The sequence below is a fragment of the Macrobrachium rosenbergii genome, chromosome 47, assembly GCF_040412425.1.
Source record: "Macrobrachium rosenbergii isolate ZJJX-2024 chromosome 47, ASM4041242v1, whole genome shotgun sequence".
NCBI lineage: Eukaryota > Metazoa > Arthropoda > Malacostraca > Decapoda > Palaemonidae > Macrobrachium > Macrobrachium rosenbergii.
The window spans coordinates 13265633-13282934 of NC_089787.1; the positions used below are offsets into that span (position 1 = coordinate 13265633).

Here is a 17302-nt window from a genome sequence, read left to right on the forward strand (position 1 = left end):
TATATATATATATATATATATATATATATATATATATATATATATATTAGCTGACCAACCCAGCACTGCCTAGGAAAACTCTGAATGACAATGATAAACTCTTTCTCTCTCTCTCTCCCCCTTTCCTGTTAAGATAATTGCTTTAATTACATGGCCCAGCATTTCTGACATTTTATATTTCACCCCTTCTCACCTGCCCCCCATTCCTATCGGGGCTGAACTTGAACTTAAAACGGCATCGGGAGTGTCACTATTCATCTCAGCAACCTCGAAAACTAAGGATTAGTACTACCTTCCCACCCCAACTCCCTATGGTCCTAGTGATGTCTTGTCCCCTCCCCCACATTATTCTTTTCCAGATAGTAAGTCATATGTATACCGAAATAAGGTATGATAAATCTGTAGAGTTTATTCAGTTACTAAGTCTATGGGCAGAACCAGCCCTGTTTCAGTGAAGCCCTTCCCACCCCCACCCACGTTGCTGCTCTTTGGTGTTAGGGATAGCTTATCCCCACAGTATTCTTTTCTAGATAGGACGTCATTGTATACCAAGTTTGGTTGAAACTCCTCAATGCGTTTCAGAGTTATGCAGGAGCATACACACACATACATACATCTATTTATATATATATATATATATATATATATATATATATATATATATATATATATATATAGATATAGATAGATAGATATAAACTCTAACACTCTCATATAAATTTTATTATAAATATTAGAAAATTTGCAGAATAAAAAATTATGCTAATCAAAACTCTAATAACTGAAGTTAGTATCACTTCAAATATATCTAATGATGAAATCTGGCTTATCAAATAAGCTTTCACTCGGGATATCGAGTAACTATATGAAATATAAAGATGATATTAGGACACATTGTATTTGACCAATCAACATTGAGTTTCCGACGGCTTGCAAGTTCACTGTTACTAGATAAAAAAAAAAAGTTAATTGGAGGTAAGTTAATTTTTCATTTGTTTCCTTTTCAATGCCCCTAATCATCTACCTAAGCGTCATCTCTTTATACATCTTTTTAACCTTGTTCTTGTTTCCTTCATGTACTTTTGACAAGCGGTCCCGTTTCAAAAAATTCATTGTTGTTAAACACCTCAGTGGTACTCTCATCAACTGTACGTGTTGCTCTTTGGAACCTGCAGCCAACTGAAACCTACGAAGGATGAAGACTTTCTTCGTAAATTTAGATCATCCAGAGGGAGTGTTTGCCTTTCCTAAACATCTGAAAACATTCCTCAGACCTGATGCGTCCCCTTCACGAGTTCAAGAAAGACGCTCAAGCCGTGTTTACATGTGCAGTTCCAACGAAGGTTATTTGAGAGGCAAACTATGTCAAGAAAGGCGTGTTACTTTTTCTAGGATCTGTTTACTCTTCTTCTTCTTCTTCAAAAAATTTTGCGGCAAGAACGCCACCAGGAGGACTGGATGTCCTGGAGAAGGAAAGGCGGAAATATTTACAAGTATTCAGACTTTTCGTCCTCTCTCCCGTTTCGTCTTTGCAGGAGGAGGTTTTAGTATGGCTTCACATCGTCCCCCATCTTAGGTTTATTGCTCAAAATTTTTAATCTTTTTCATGGTGCATAAAAAATGTTATATATGTACCCCATAAGTATCACTCAGGAACCATTTTAAATTCGATGTACAGTTTTGAATTGCAAACATAATTTTGTTACTTATTTTGTCAAATGTATTCTGTCTCTTTCCATATTATTTCATTATTTCTACTATTTGATGTGTTTTACTTGATACTACACTTTCTTTTTGAGGCAAGAGGGGTGTGGAGTTGAGGCACATATTAAGCACATTGCAATTTTGCGATTTTTTTTTTTTTAGGATTCTCCTTGGATGTTTATCAACAGTCACCAAGTGATCTCCATGACAGCGTTTACACAAGTATTTACGTACGAATATATGAAAATATTTTGCATTACTTTTTATTGACTTCGAATCCCTCCTTTTTGTCTGTCCTTCACATATTTTATTCCAGACTTGGCAGACCTTTTGGAAACAAGTTCGTGCACTTATTGGTTGGCGAAATGAAAACTGCAATCTCTTGTTATTAATTATAAATGACTACTTAATAAAATAAATGAAATTTAGACAAATAATGGTTTGGCCATGTGGAGAGAACAACGGAGGATGGGTGGGTGTAAGGAAGGAAAGTGTCACTGGGATGTGGCAGGAGAAAACAGGAGAGGAAGACCTCTTGGAAGGAAAGTCTGGGAAGGTGGAGTGCAAGCGGTCGTGGAAAGGAAGGGTCGGGATGTCCAGGAAGCACCAATGAGTGCAAGAGAGGCGGAAAATTATGGAGAGTGTGGACCTGTTAAGCAATGCTAGGTTTGGTCTGCAATTGGAAATGTAACCACCAAAAACTGAAATACGCTGTCAGCACACAAATTGTATGAACATCCACGATAGAGTAAGTAGGGCTAGCAATGTCATCCCATAAATAAATACTGAAAATGTGATATATATATATATATATATATATATATATATATATATATATATATATATATATATATATATATATACACACTCCCGTTTTCAGCAAGTATTAATGGGATGAGGTAGGTATATATATATATATATATATATATATATATATATATATATATATATATATATATATATATATATATATATATATATATATATAGGTAGATTCTGAGGATATACTGTAGGCCAAAATAAAATATATACCTATTTTATTACTGGTCAGTAAAGGAGCTGTGTTTTTGGTATAATAGATAATTCTGGCTTGGTCTAGTAATACATTTTCTGTATTGCAATCGTGTCCTTCAAGGATGGCATTCGTTAATAATGTAAAATAATACTAAAAGCATAAATTTTGTGTTTATGAGACATTATAAAACTTCTGTATTAATATAAAAATTGTTTGTTTGATGTACTAGATATCTCTCTAACTTTTTTCTTAATCAAAATTAAATGTTATTATGTTTGCCTTCGAACCCGTCCAGAAAATTCTGTCGATATCGTATTTTGTTATAAAAATAATCTGTATGCTTCTAATCATTATATTTTCAAGTTTTACAAAGATAAGATATTATGTTGTTAATATTATTTTATGTAATATTTATTTAATAGAAATATTGATCAAAACATAATAAAAGTGCTACAATTCTTAAGCGTCGTTCATTTCTCATTACAGGAACCAGGAAAAAAAATTATTGGAACATGATGAATTACAACAGTGTCATTCGACGGGTGACGTCCTGGAGGAATTTCGGCAATATGTCATATTGATATGTCATACGTAAGCCGCTTTAAATATATTATCATAGTATATCCTTGTGTGTAAACTACTCGCAGAGTAGAGCCGGTAATTCGTTTTCTAAAATTTAAATCCGTCTGCATCACAGAAAACGAGAGAAAGAAAGAGGTGTTGTTGCTCTTGATATGCCCTGTTGAGCAAGGGTACCGTTTTGAACTTTTCTTGTGACCTGTGGCAAGGAACGTAACACTGTAGTTACCAGTTAGTCACCATAATATTACAGTCAGATCACAGTGTTTGTAAATTTTAAAAAGACAAATCAACGTTAATTTCACACTGAAATGCCTTGGAATTGTGTAGTAATACATGAATATGGAACTTCTAAAAAAATAATAGTACTTGTTATAACATAAAAATAACATTTATCAATATATACTTTTCATCTGAAGAGGGAATGTATTAGGATAGTATATATTTTTCTGAGTTGATAAACCAAATAAATTTCTTCCTAAACGTATTTGAATACGAATTTCTTTCATTTAAATCCTCCAAAAAAGCAAAACACCTTATTATCTGTCAGTAGCACGTACACAAGTCGACCGCAAGTCACTTTGAAGTTTGACTCTCTGGAAAGAAGCCAGCCCTTTCCTTCATACGGACGAACCTGGAAATTTCTCTTCACTTAGATCCTGAAACGGGTATTTTTCTTGATATTGTTCTAAATAAGACATTTCTAAATGTAAACAGTTATATTATGTAAGATGTTGGTTGATGTTGTAATCAAATAAGTCCTTCATAACTGCTAGTCTTTTCTTGTGCATAAATTGTACAAATTACTATATTGCTGAAGATGTATTGTGAGCATTGCAGTAATAAAAATGATGATAGGTATTTTGTCATCAATATTACTTGCTCCACAAGTTAGTGTCGAGTCTTTTAACGTTAAATATTTATAGTGTTGAAATACATCTCATTTTTGCTTTATATACAAATAGTTCCTTGATTTTCACAACGAAATTTTTCATCATTACATCATTCTTGCAAACATTTGTAATAATGAAATTCCTGCATGGTAATTATAGGTTGTCATGCCTCCTAAGAGGAAAATAAGAGATGAATGGCTCTCTAATCAAGACTTCAGACCTTGCTTATCTAGGGTTGAGGGCGAACCAACTAAAGCTAAATGCACTACTTGTCAAAAGGAGTTCAATACAGCCTTAACCACAATAAAAAAGCATAAGGTAATGTTTTGCTGTCTCAGAAATAAGCTAGTCAGGAAAGCGGGCTGAATGGGTAAAGAAAACTGGTTGAATGAGTAAAGAAAACGATGCAAACGGTATTCAGAAATGAAAGAATTTAACTGGTGATGTTAAAAGAAAAAATATGTTTTCTTCAGGGTTTAGTTAATAAGAGTAGACTTTCCCCTTCTCACTGATACTACGGAAAGGGTATCTTCATTATCCTGATTATCAAAGGACTTTTTGTATTCTTTGAATATGTAGAATCGAGTAATTTTTTAAATGTTTACTTTATCTACCATATTTCTGTGTTTCATTGTATTTATAGACCAGCAAAATGCACATTGATAATGAAGAGGCGCTTGGGCATCAGATGGAGGAGGAAAACGAAGAAGAGCATCATGGAAGAAGTGTAGCCCTGGCTGGCAATGGTATAGATTATATGTTTCATTAGTGATCATAATTTACCATTTAGCCTTGTCGACCACATGGTAAATCTTTGTAAATCTATGTTCCCTGATTCTGCTATTGCTCAAGCAATGAGCATGAAAAGAACTAAATGCACTGATTTGACAAAAGCCCTTGGCACTTGTATATCAAATGAGCTGGTCTCCAAACTCAGGATAAACAAATTTTCCGTTATTATTGATGAAACTACAGATGTCAGCTCAACTAAATGTTTAATAATTTTGGTAAAATTTTTTGACCAAGAAGCAAAGTTGATGAAAACAGGATTACTTCAGCTAATTGATGTCTATGATGAAAATAATGAAATGGTGGGATCAACTGGAGAAAATTTGTATAATTTGATTGTAAATACATTGAATGCATATAACATACCACTAGATAATTTAGTTGGATTTGCTGCAGATGGGGCAGCAAATATCATGGGGGGTAATAATTCCATCAGCAGCAGGTTGAGAGAGGTATTTCCAGGTTTAACTGTTTTCAAATGCATTTGCCATAGTATTCATTTATGCGCATCTGAATCTGTTAAGCATTTACCTAGACATTGTGAGGATCTCATTAGAAATATCTTTACGCACTTTGCCCACAGTGCTAAAGAAAATATGAGCTGAAACTTGCCCAGACTTTCCTAGACCTTAAGCCGCATAAGATCTTGCACGCATGTACCAATAGATGGCTGTCATTGCATGCAGCAGTTGAGCGTGTACTTGAACAATGGGATGCTCTGAAATTGTATTTTCTAGAATTGAAGACCAAGAAAGATTAAAATCCGTTGAGTCCATCGTTATGAAGCCTCAAAGACCCCTCAATATTTCTATATTTGAATTTTTTGAATTTCATTCTTCCTACTTTCACAAGACTTAATCTTATGTTTCAGCAAGAGGCCCCAACTATCCATCTTCTTCATGATAATATCACCCAATTGTATAAGAACTTGATCCGATACTTTTGCAGGAGGGATCTTGTAGACAAAGCTAATATCGTGTCTTTTGATCCAAGTTTATGTACAAATCACATGCCTCTTAATCAGGTATATCTAGGATCTAAAGTTCATGGTCTCCTGCAGTTGGAGGAGTATAACAGGGATCAGGAAATGGTCAATGATGTACGCACCAGGTGTCGAGAATTTCTTATTAGGATGTGTCAGCAGCTGAAGAAAAGATTTGATCTCGACAATAAGTTTTTCTATATGGCATCCTTTTTAGACACAAAAAAGGTGCTACAAAGCAAGACTAGGGAGTTGTTGCCTACTTTACATGACTTTTCTATGTCTGTGCCTCGTATATATGGGGGCAATTTACAAGATCTTGACAATGAGTGGCGCAATCTGGATTCTACCTTTATTCCAGAAGAAATTAAGTCTTGTAGCATAACAGATTTTTACGTAAAGTTGGGTGGTATAAAAGATAATGAAGGTATATTGATGTTTAACAACCTTTCACAATTTGAAACCTTTAAATGTCTTATCTTTACCTACTACTAATACTGCTGCAGAGAGATTGTTTTCAAAACTTAATTTAATTAAGACAGATAACCGGAACAAACTATTGATACCAGCACTTCAAGCATTAACTGTTGTTTCTGAGAAGGTGAGAGAAGAAGGCTGCTGCTATAATTTCAAACCAACTCAACCAATGATAGAATGTCTTGGAAATTTTGAGTAGACTTGGTCCGTTTTATGTAGCCTGCAGTATATATTTTTTGGTTGTTGTAAAATTGTTGGTTAATTATTTTGTATTATTTACTGATGTTTATGTATAAAATATAATGAGAGACATATCCTGCCGTTTGTATGTTTCCCCACTCAGCAAACTAAAAAAATGTGTGAATTTCTTGTGTACAATGTAGAACAAATGGATTACTTCTTACGATTGGAGTTAAAGGCTGATATTAGTTGTCTGAAATCCATTTTAGAAAGCAAATGCATATATGTAGTAAACCATGAATAACTAAACAGAGGAAAAGCTTTTACTAAAGCTAAGTCAAAAAACAAGTAATGGCTGACATACCAAATTATGATATTCCTCCCTCTTTATTTACGTCACCATTTTCCCTACGATTGTTATACAGAGAAAGAGAGAAAACGTCCTTTTTACTTCACCGTTCAATCCCAATCATTGTTATGCAGAGAAACAAAGAAAACGTTACCACCCACAGTCTGTTACGCCTGTGTAGTTGTCTGTAAGCGACTGGAATACACTTAGTGTGTCCTATGCGGCAACGCTGCTGTTGAGCCAGTTGAGGTTTGCCTTGTAATTTGTTATGGTACCTCCAGGTACTGCGGTTGTCTCACGTCTCCTGCTGGATTAGCTTCTTGTATTTGATTATTTCATGATTATTTGGTGAGATTAGGAAGTGTAGGACACAAATACTGCAGTCCTTGAGGATTTTGTCTAGAAGCCGAGGCGTGTCCTTATATACAGTAAAGGAAGTCCTCATTACTGGGAAGTCAGATATCTAGCCTGTGCTAGACTGACGCCCAAGGTTAAGTTAAATGTGACTGTCAGACTAGATGAGGTGTCCATAGCTTACTTGACCCGTGAGTAGTGTTATGGTGGGCAATTTTTAACACTTCTTAGGCCTAAACGTCATTTGAAACAAATTATGGTAAATGGCGAACAGAAGAGCATGCTGACACATCTGAATTACTGCACCCCAGAGATTCTTGGAAGTGGCTGTGAACGTAACAATGTCCACAACTCTGTCCAAATTGCCTAGAGATGTAAAACCATCTCACATCAAATTACCTGTGAAATATAAGTCCACTTATAAAATTTCTGGAATTTTATGATTATCTGTTGCCTCATCTACTTGGATATTTCAGGCCTAAGATATGTAGAGTATGAAATCTTGGCACATAAGTATCATAAAAGCACTGCTTAAGCTGATCTTTGTAACCATGATTTCTGACAGCAAATTAGTCATTTAAAATATGGAGGATGGCAACCTCTGTAGTCACAATTAGTATTTTACACCTTGCCCATACTAATATCCTCTCATAGTTTTTTGGTAAAGTTTTACTTGAACCAGAATGGTATTCCCGAGTCGAAACTGCTGTTCGTATGTTATAATGTATGTTTTGAATGATCTGACATTTCAGTAGAAAGTAAATAGGCTTAAGAGGTACCAGAACCCCCTTTCATTCTATAAGTATGAGGAACCACAGAGGAGTACCCTAGATTTTGGATGGGGAAAATACAAAATGAATAAAATTCAGGGGTGTAGTCTAACCTAACCTAACGCAATGCCTGGGACCTTACCTGGTATGGGCCCTCCCTTACCCCCCACCCCACCACCTAACCTCACCTAGGGCACTGTAAATTAAACTGAACAGTAGGGTTGCAGATTTGGTTGAGGTAGTGTGTAGACAAGGTGTAACGGTTGTGTATGTTAATACAGTCTCCAGCTGACAAGTTACAGAATTGAAATTGCTCGGTGTGTTTTGAATCCTCCAAAAATAACAATAATTGGTAAATAATTCTTTTTATTTTTTAGTCTTCACTGGTATTTTACAGCTTGCCTGTAATTACTGACATAATTTTTATTTTTATATAAGTAACTTACCAAGTAATTACATAGCTAACAATTTCTAATAACCGGCAGCTGAAATTTGAAAATGGGCGGTAGCGATTCTTTTGTTTATTTTGGTGTAAGTAGCCAGGCCCGCCCACTTTCGGGGAAGAAGAGGAACAGCATAGCAAAAAGGTTCAATTTATTTCTGCTGGCTTTCGACGAAAGTTGTGAGGAGCAGCTATAGTAATTTGGTTATTTTCCCTAGAAGATTGGTGAATTATTTTGGATTCTTTTGATTGCCTTTCCGCATTTATTTAGTCAGGTTGACTTATTTGGACAGATTACCGAACTTTGACTCTTGTTTGGACTTAGTTGTCACTTACTTAGATGATGTCTGACACTAGTACATCGAGCAGTTGTTATTGCTGCAAAGGCTGCAATACAAGACTGACTTCTGCCAAATATGATTTACATTGTGTGTGTGCTAGTTGCAGGGACCAAGTGTGTTCTATAGATCTTAACTGTGCTGAATGTGTTAACTAGGACCCTAGACAATGGAAGATTTTAACTTTTCACCTTTCCGAACTGGAAAAAGACAGAATTAGGAAAGCTAATGCTAGGAGTGACAAATATTTAGCTTGTCAGCATTCTTCTAAATCTTCGTCTGATATTCCTGTAATTTCTGTCATGTGTCCTCATCCCAGTCCTTCAGCTTTACAACCAGTTCCCGTTCCTAGCTCTCATACTTCCGACCCCAATGCCGTTGCCACTCTTGAAGCGAAGTTTGATCAGAAGTTTGAATTATTAATGCATTCTGTGTCTCGGGTGATTCAGTTCATCAAATTATGAACGTGAACGTAGTGCTCATAGCGAAGTGTTGGTGGAGGAGCTGGCCGTCTGCCCTGCCGCCTCTCCTAGGTAAAGGTCCCTGACATATTCCCCCGCACTTGGGAGAAGTCATACTGGAGGCACAAGGGAGGTTGGTGGGGTCTGTTGCAGATTCCCAGGTGTCGACAAAACGCCGTTGGAAAGGCGTTTTCTCGGATGTGCACCGTCTTTCCTCCAGTTCCGAAGCATTGAGTCCCGAGTGCAGATGGCAGTGGCACTTCAAGGATGAATCAAGAACGCTCAAGAGGTCTGTAGTGGATGTGTGTAGCACCCCTCAAGTGCCTTGTAAGGAAGTGAAAGAGGCTGTTCCCCTCGTAGTTTTTGGGACAATCCAGAGCGTTTTTCACCAGAAGTTTCGCCTTCCAAACATTGTGTGTTGGATCATGAACGTTCCAAATGTCAACTTATTTTGTCGGAGCGCCCATTAGCGCCTAAGCTGTCCTCCATTCTTGAGTGCTCTCCTTTGTTAGAGCGTCCTGCAGCTCCCGATGCCGCATCTAGATGCCCCTCTTCTCACAATGTAGCGGTTTCGGCGGTAGCAGCCAATCACCAGTTGACGCTGCAGCGCCCATCGACGCCAAATACAGCTTCCGAGCGCCCCTTGGCTCCCAAGCACTCTGTATCTTCCGAGCTTCTAGTAACTCCTGAGCGCCCAGTGGCGCCCGATCAGACAATCGGACAACAACAATTGGTCATGCTTCTTCACATTGTATGACGACAGCTTTTTCTTCTGCAGCACCAGTGGTGTTAGTCCTGTCTCTGGCTCCCATTCAGCAGTGCCTAGACAACATTTTGAGCTTTCTGAAACCTCAACCTCCTCCTCTGAGTGCGGCTGATGCGCTTCTTTCTCCAGTCTTGTCAGCCGAGGAGGAAGCTCAAGATCAGGAAGAGGATACTCCTACCGCGACATATTCAGCCCTTTTGCGCTTCCTGCTCTGCTCCTTTTCCAACTTTTTCTCCAGCGGCTCTTTCTTCTCCTGCTTTGATGTTCCAAATGAGTAACCTTATGTCTGAATCCTCCAAGCTCCCCAAATTGTTGCTTTCTACTTCAGCTAAGAAGGCCATGAATGAAGTAGAGTGTTGGCTAGCAGACAAGAGAGAACAAGGGAAGGCTGTGTTTTGTTATCCTTCTTCATGCTTATTACAAAGGAAATATTCATAGTATGCTACCGGGGGAGTTCCCTCTCAGGGTGTGTCTGCCTCCGCCCGGGGGGACTTCTCTGGTCTCATTGAAGCCTCCCGTAGATCTGCCATTTCAGCGACGAAGGTGATGTTCTCTTCCGCTGAACTTGGTCACCTGTTGAAGAACATTTTCAAGGTTTTTGAAGTGACGAGTCTCCTTGATTGGGCAGTGGGTGCCCTGGCCAAGAAAATCCAGGACTCTCCTTCTGTTCCCACGGATTTACCTACGGATCTTCTGGGCATTCTCACCTGTATAGACTATAGACAGGGGAATTAGAGACCCCTCTTGGGAAGTAATCCCAACGTACGCTATGGGTATGTTAAAGAAGAGAGAGCTTTGGTGCTCTTTTACACCCAAAGGGGTCACGTCTGCACAGAAATCGGCTCTTCTGTCCTCTCATCTAGTGTGTGACTTCCTTTTTTGACTTGCAAAAGAAGTCAACACAAGATCTCTTGACCCAGTCTTCTGAACATGCTCGAGGGAATTTTTCCTTGTCCAAGTCTTCCTCTCCTAAGAAGCGCCAGCCCTTTCGAGGTGCCAGGCAAAGATTTGGGTTTAGGCCCTGTGCTAACGTCTGTTTCTCTTCCAAGGCCATCAAAAAGTCTTCATCCAAACCTTCTTCCAAAAAGTGAGGAAAGTTTTTCCTGTGCTGCAGTGGGTGCCAGGCTCCTTTTTAGAGAAGAATGGAGCAAGAGAGGAGCAGAATAGTGGGTAATGGAGGTACTCAAGAACGGATACTGTTTCCTTCATAGATTATCTACCCTTAGTCAAGAAACTTGTTGCATTAACTGCCTATTTGAAAGGCTCGAGGAGGTTTTGGACCTCTCAGAGGAGGTTTCTGCTCTTCTTCAAAAAGAGCGATAGAGAAAGTGACACATGTAGAATCGGAGGGGTTTTACAATTGCCCTTTTGTGGTTCCAAAGTCTTCAGGAGGATGGAAACCAGTACTGGGTGTCAGCACTCTGAATGTCTTCCTACAGAAGACAAAATTCAGAATGGAGACGAACTGCTCAATTCTTGCTCCCATTTGTCAAGGGGACTGGTTGGTCTCCATAGACATGCAAGATGTGTACTTCCATGTCCCCATAAATCCAGACTCAAGGAAGTACCTTCGCTTTATCCCTCAGAACCAGATTTTTCAGTTCCTAGCACTATGATGTGGACTTTCGAATGCCCCTCAGGTTTCACCCGCATTCTTGCTCCGATAGCGGATTGGTTTCTTCTAGTGGGCATCAAAATTGCGCTCTATCTGGACGACTGGCTCATTCGTTCTCTCACAAAGGAAGATTGCACAGGGACATTCAGAAGACGCTTGCTCTAGTGAAGGAGTTGGGACTTTTGATCAGCCTTCAAAAGTCTCCGCCAATTCCATCTCTGCAGATAGTGTATTTGGGAATGAGTCTGAATTCTCGTCTTTTTTGGGCTTTTCCTGCACCCAAGAGGATAGAGTCCTGTCTAAAGACGATAGACGAGTTTCTCACTCTTCAAATGTGTTCGGCCAACAAGTGGATGAGCCTCCTAGGAACATTGACTTCCATCGAGTAGTTTGTCTCCTTGGGGAGACTTCACATGTGGGTACTCCAGTTTTACCTCGGAGACACTTGGGACCGAAAGAAATGTCCAGATTCGTTTGTGTTCCCAATCACCTAAGACAGCAAGAAACATCTGCTTTGGTGGAGATCTGGAAACAGGACACTAGAAGGGAAGTCCCTCTTTCCTCTGAATCCTGACCTGAGCTTCTATGCAGACACATCTGGCTTGGGTTGGGGCCCAATCCTGGAGGACAAGGAAGTCTCTGGAAAGTGGACATCGGAACAGGAAACTTGGCATGTAAACTTAAAAGAACTGACTGCTATCAGTTTAGGATTATGAGCATTTGCTTCAGAAGTTCAAGACAAGACCATTGCAGTGCACTCAGACAGTATGACCACCCTGGCCTACATAAGCAAGCAAGGGGGAACTCACTCCTTCTCCCTATGCAAGGCAGTGCAGGATCATCTTCTCTAGGCTCATCAAAATCAGAAAAGGATGGTAACAAGATTTGTGCAAGGCAAGATGAATGTACTAGTAGACCAGCCGAGTTGCAGCAGCCAGGTGATTCCCACGGAATGGACGTTGGACCCTCTAGTATGCCAAGAATTGTGGAAGCTGTGGGGATGGCCAACAATAGACCTGTTTGTAACCTCCAGAAATCACTGCCTTCCACTTTATTGCTCTACAGTTCCAGATCCTGCAGCATGGGCAATGGATGCCATGCTGTTGGACTGGTCCAACAAGAGCTTGTACACATTCCCTCCCTTTGGGATGGTAAGGGAAGTGATAAACAAATTCAGGTCTCACAAGAATGCTTCAGTGATTCTCATAGCTCCCTTTTGGCCTCTTAGGAATTGTTCCCGGACCTGATAAGTGCCACCAGAGGCAGTATCTTCCTGCAGCAGCTCTCTTACCAGGTGAGGAACAACAAACATTGTATTAATATTAAAGACTTTTCTATTTTCAAATTATTGCTTTTAATACTTCGAGGTAGAATAAGTCCACGAATCCCACCTCCTATCAATGTGGGAGTCAGCTATGGAATTACTTGGTAAGTTACTTATATAAAAACGACATTTTTATAATAAAATAAAGTTGTATATATACTTAACAGGTAATTACAGAGTGGGAGCCTGCCCTCCTCCCATCTCATGGACATTCCGACATAAATAAATTGAACCTTCTTGCTATGTTGTTCCTTTTCTTATTTTGGCTACTTACACCAAAGTAAACAAAAGAATCAGTACCGCGAATTTTCAGATTTTAGCTGCCGGTTATTAGAAATTGTTAGCTATGTAATTACTTGGTAAGTATATATAAAATTTTTATTATAATATATTTTTTCTTTGAACATGTGTAATGATTGGTGTAGTTTTTTTTTTTTTCATTTTTTAATACATTTATCCACAATTAAAAAGAAATTTTTGAAATGAATCTTACCTGTCAATTATGATAGCTGAAATTCCTGTGCCAGGCATGGGGATCATAGTGTATTATAATTAGAAATTTAATAGAATTGCTTAGTTTGAACCGCCTGTTGACCTATCCCTTTCAAGTGATTCAAGCGTATATTGTACCATTCAATTTTATTTCTGTCATCAGCCTGTGACAGCATATTGAGTATTATTTATTTTGATTGCCATTTGAGTTATTTTCTGGATTTTGGGCTTGGCTTTTCATGGTGTTTGTCACTATTTAGGAAGTTGTCCAAAGAGAACTTGTTTCGAGCCTGTAAGGTAAGAGGGTGTAATAACGGTTAGCTTTACTCTTCAGTTTACATTGGTCACAACTTATGTGTTAAAAGTAGGATCAAGGACTGTTCTTTTAATAATCACGGTGATTAGTGTATTGTTGGGCTGGATGAGACAAAGTGTGTTTATTTATACTTTAAATAAACACACTTTAAATAAACAGATGAGAGAAGCAGATAATAAGAAAGATAAAAAAAAATTCTTCAAACACTAAGAAAGGAAGTGAAGATAGGAGTAAGAGTTTCTCACCTTTTCACTAAATGTCAGACAGTAATTCTTACTGTTCTCCCAGCTTTCCTAGTAATGTTTCTCCTTCAAAATTAATTCTTCTCCTTTCAAAGCTACCTTTATCATTCTAGATATGAGTTTTGACAAAATTATAAGCTGTTGTAGCTAGTTTTAGGTTACCTTTGAAAGTTTATGGAGGTAACCCCATCAATGATTGCTGCATTACTGGTCTAGTTTAATTGTCCTTTTTCAGGTTATCCCTTTCCAGCAGTGAAAGTGCCAGTACCCTCCCTCCCTGTTAGCCATACCTTAGCCACACCCGGTGATGCTCCCTCTACTGTTGGAGGTACAGGGAAGCAGGGTATGTCTGGGAGTGGAAGCAGTTTGTGCCTGTTATTGTCTTCTTGTGGCCAACCTGATGCATGCTGTGTACATGTTGGTGCTTGGTGACCCAGGTTAGTGCACTCATTCATTATCTGGTTCTATTTCCCTAGGCCTTTCTGGAGGCTGAGTAAGTGATGCTCGCCCTGCTATTGGAGGTACAGAGAAACAGGGTGTGTCTGGGAGTGGGAGCGTTTTGTGCCTGTTATTGTCTTCTTGTGGCCAACTTGGTGCATGCTGCAAACATATTGGTGCTCGGTCACCCAAAGTTGAGTGCACTCACTCAATATCTGATTCTATTTCCCTAGGCCTTCCTAGAGACTGAGTACTTGTAGTGATCCTTTTCCAGGATCTCCCTATGGTCCTGCAAGAGGATTAGGTGTTCTCTCTGAGGTGCTTGCTCAACACCGGGGCTCTCATCGCACCAGGTGCTTACATGCTGCTGGGAGCTCACCTGGCACAGGGCGCTCACCACACTTCAGTCACTTGCCTGACTTGGGAAGCTTGCCTGCCTCTGGATGTTTGCCAGGCATTTGTGTCCTCGGTCTTCAGGGTGATCTGGTTATGCTGGTTTGTCTTCACTCCAATTATCTGACGTGAAGGAGGTTCATGCAAGTAGCCTTGATCAGCTGTGTGAACACATTTGTTCCCCACATTCACCTTCCTTTCTCAGGTGTTCTCTTCGTTTGAGGCTTCGTAATACAGTGCTACTTGCTCGCGTAGATGGCAAAAGTAAGAGATCGTATGTTCTCCTTGTTCTGTCTCTCGATAGCTGTTGGCAGCGTGTAGGGCACGGGTGCCACATTGTAGTTCCCCTTCTCATCGGATGTCATGTTTCCAGTCGCATTCTCCTTCTTTGGCACCTCAGGCTGCTCCTGAGCAATCTAGGCATTTTCTTGTATCACAATTGACATGACCACCGCAAACTGCTTCCCAATCACTGAGGCAGTTTTCGAGATACATACTCTCAGTCCTCTTTTAGTCACTTTCGGTTGCCTCTTCAGTGCCGATGATGGGTGTATTCGCCTATTAGATAAGCAGATCCTTTTTCTTTGATTGCCACTGTCTCAGGGGTACAGCAGACTGGATTATCTTGCCTTTCTCCAGTTTTTTTTTGTGTTGCTCATTTGTCAGTTTTAGTTTTACCTTCCACTGAACTTTGTGTCAGTGCAGGATAGTGTTAAGCACAGGAAGCTTCTGTTTCCTGCACAGATGATTCTTTTTCTCCAAAGCACAAGGCATTGCCAACTATGTTATGGAGCAGTTTTGTTTCTAATTAAGTAATTTTTAGAGTTGAATTTCCCTTCATCTCTGGGAGCAGGGGGTTCTGATGTCACCACCCTTTCTTCCCCAGGATTTCCTTCTGATGAGCATCAGGCTTCTGAATTCACTGTGATGCTGAAGAAGAGAAGACAGAGTTATCAGCTTTTCAGAGTTTGACTAAGGTCTGTGCTAGCAATTTCCGAGGTGCTCTGTTGGCTTCTCAATAGAGCTTTTTTTGGCACCAGACTCTCAGTCTCCCAAACGTTTGGGTCTGTCACTCTATTGCCATATTAATAGCCCGACATGCCGGAGGTTTATTCACACATCAGGGATCAAGAGTAAGCACCTAATCTGTCTGCTCATTCTAGATTGCTGTCCCCTTTGGTGCCACACTGTGCTGGGCGTCACATTTGAGTTCTTGTTCTTTTCAGGTGGCACCACTCCTGACTAGATCCCCCTATTTTGTGCCTTAAATGCCTCGCAGGTGTTGTAAGTGCGTCTGAGATGGCATTTCCATATGCTATGGGTTCCTTCGTCTCAAGGCCAAGAGAAAGAATAGTACTGCTCACTTCCCCCCAAAATCCCCCATGTAGGTGAAGCTTTGTCTACCTCCTTATTGCATCAGCAGGTGAATTTCTGTAAAGAAAATGAAAAAAGCTACTTTGAGCAGGTACCTCTAAGATACGTCATTGCCTACCTAGTTACCCCAGGTGGGAGGCGACTCCACCCAATTGGGTAGACCTTGTTTCTCTTGGCCTTGGAGTGTCTAACAGCTCCTGCCCACACTTCTGGGTTGGCCAAGTAACTATTACCCACTATAGAAATGATTACCTATTCAAACTATGGTAAATCTTGCCACGGGTCTTCATGCTTGTATACAAAGTGGCAAGCCGTAGTACAGATACAGTCTTGCAACCACGGGGACAATTCCATATCCTGCTGGCTATTATTGAATTTGTTGAAGCCTATTACACAGTCTAGTTTTCATTCAGCTAATGAGAATAAGTATAAGTGGATGGTGGACTTCATCCATACTCTTTATCCTCAGTCCAAGGCTTTGGAGGAGCCTACACTACCAAATTAAGCAATGTTCGAGTCACTATATGCGACGGAACCGGTAGTTGCTCAATCATCAAAGAATCTGGTCTGGTTTGGCTGTGTCGGGCCGGCATTGAGGAAGGCAGACTTAGGTTAGTAGCTTTGTGATAGGGTTGAGTAAGTGGGATTCAACCTCGCTTCCTATTCGGGAGGGAGTTTTTACAAGGTAGCAGGTAACCCTTCTGCGGGTGTCAGGGTTCCTCTCAACGTATCTGTTGAGGTTCTTCTCTTTCGGGTTCCTTTGTCAAATTGTCTGGTCTCAGTTTCATCTAGGGAGGCTTGTATCTTGGAGGACACCTTTCGCAGCCAGTCGGAGGCCTTGTCCCACCCTATGTGGATGTGGTCCGGGTTGATAGGGTTTCCTCAAACAAGATGGACATACTCCCTCCAATCCTGTACTGCCTGACACCTCATCACTTCGGTTTCAATGGGGCTGGCATACCAGGTTAACATTTCGCCTAACTGTACAACATTCCTTAGCAAGAAGAGG

General features: G+C 39.8%; 1 pseudogene; it reads left to right on the top strand.

Moving 5' to 3' along the window:
- LOC136830858 (zinc finger protein 862-like) overlaps positions 1-5740 on the top strand; it is a 12919-nt pseudogene extending 7179 nt beyond the window's left edge.
- Positions 5741-17302: the final 11562 nt, after the last annotated feature.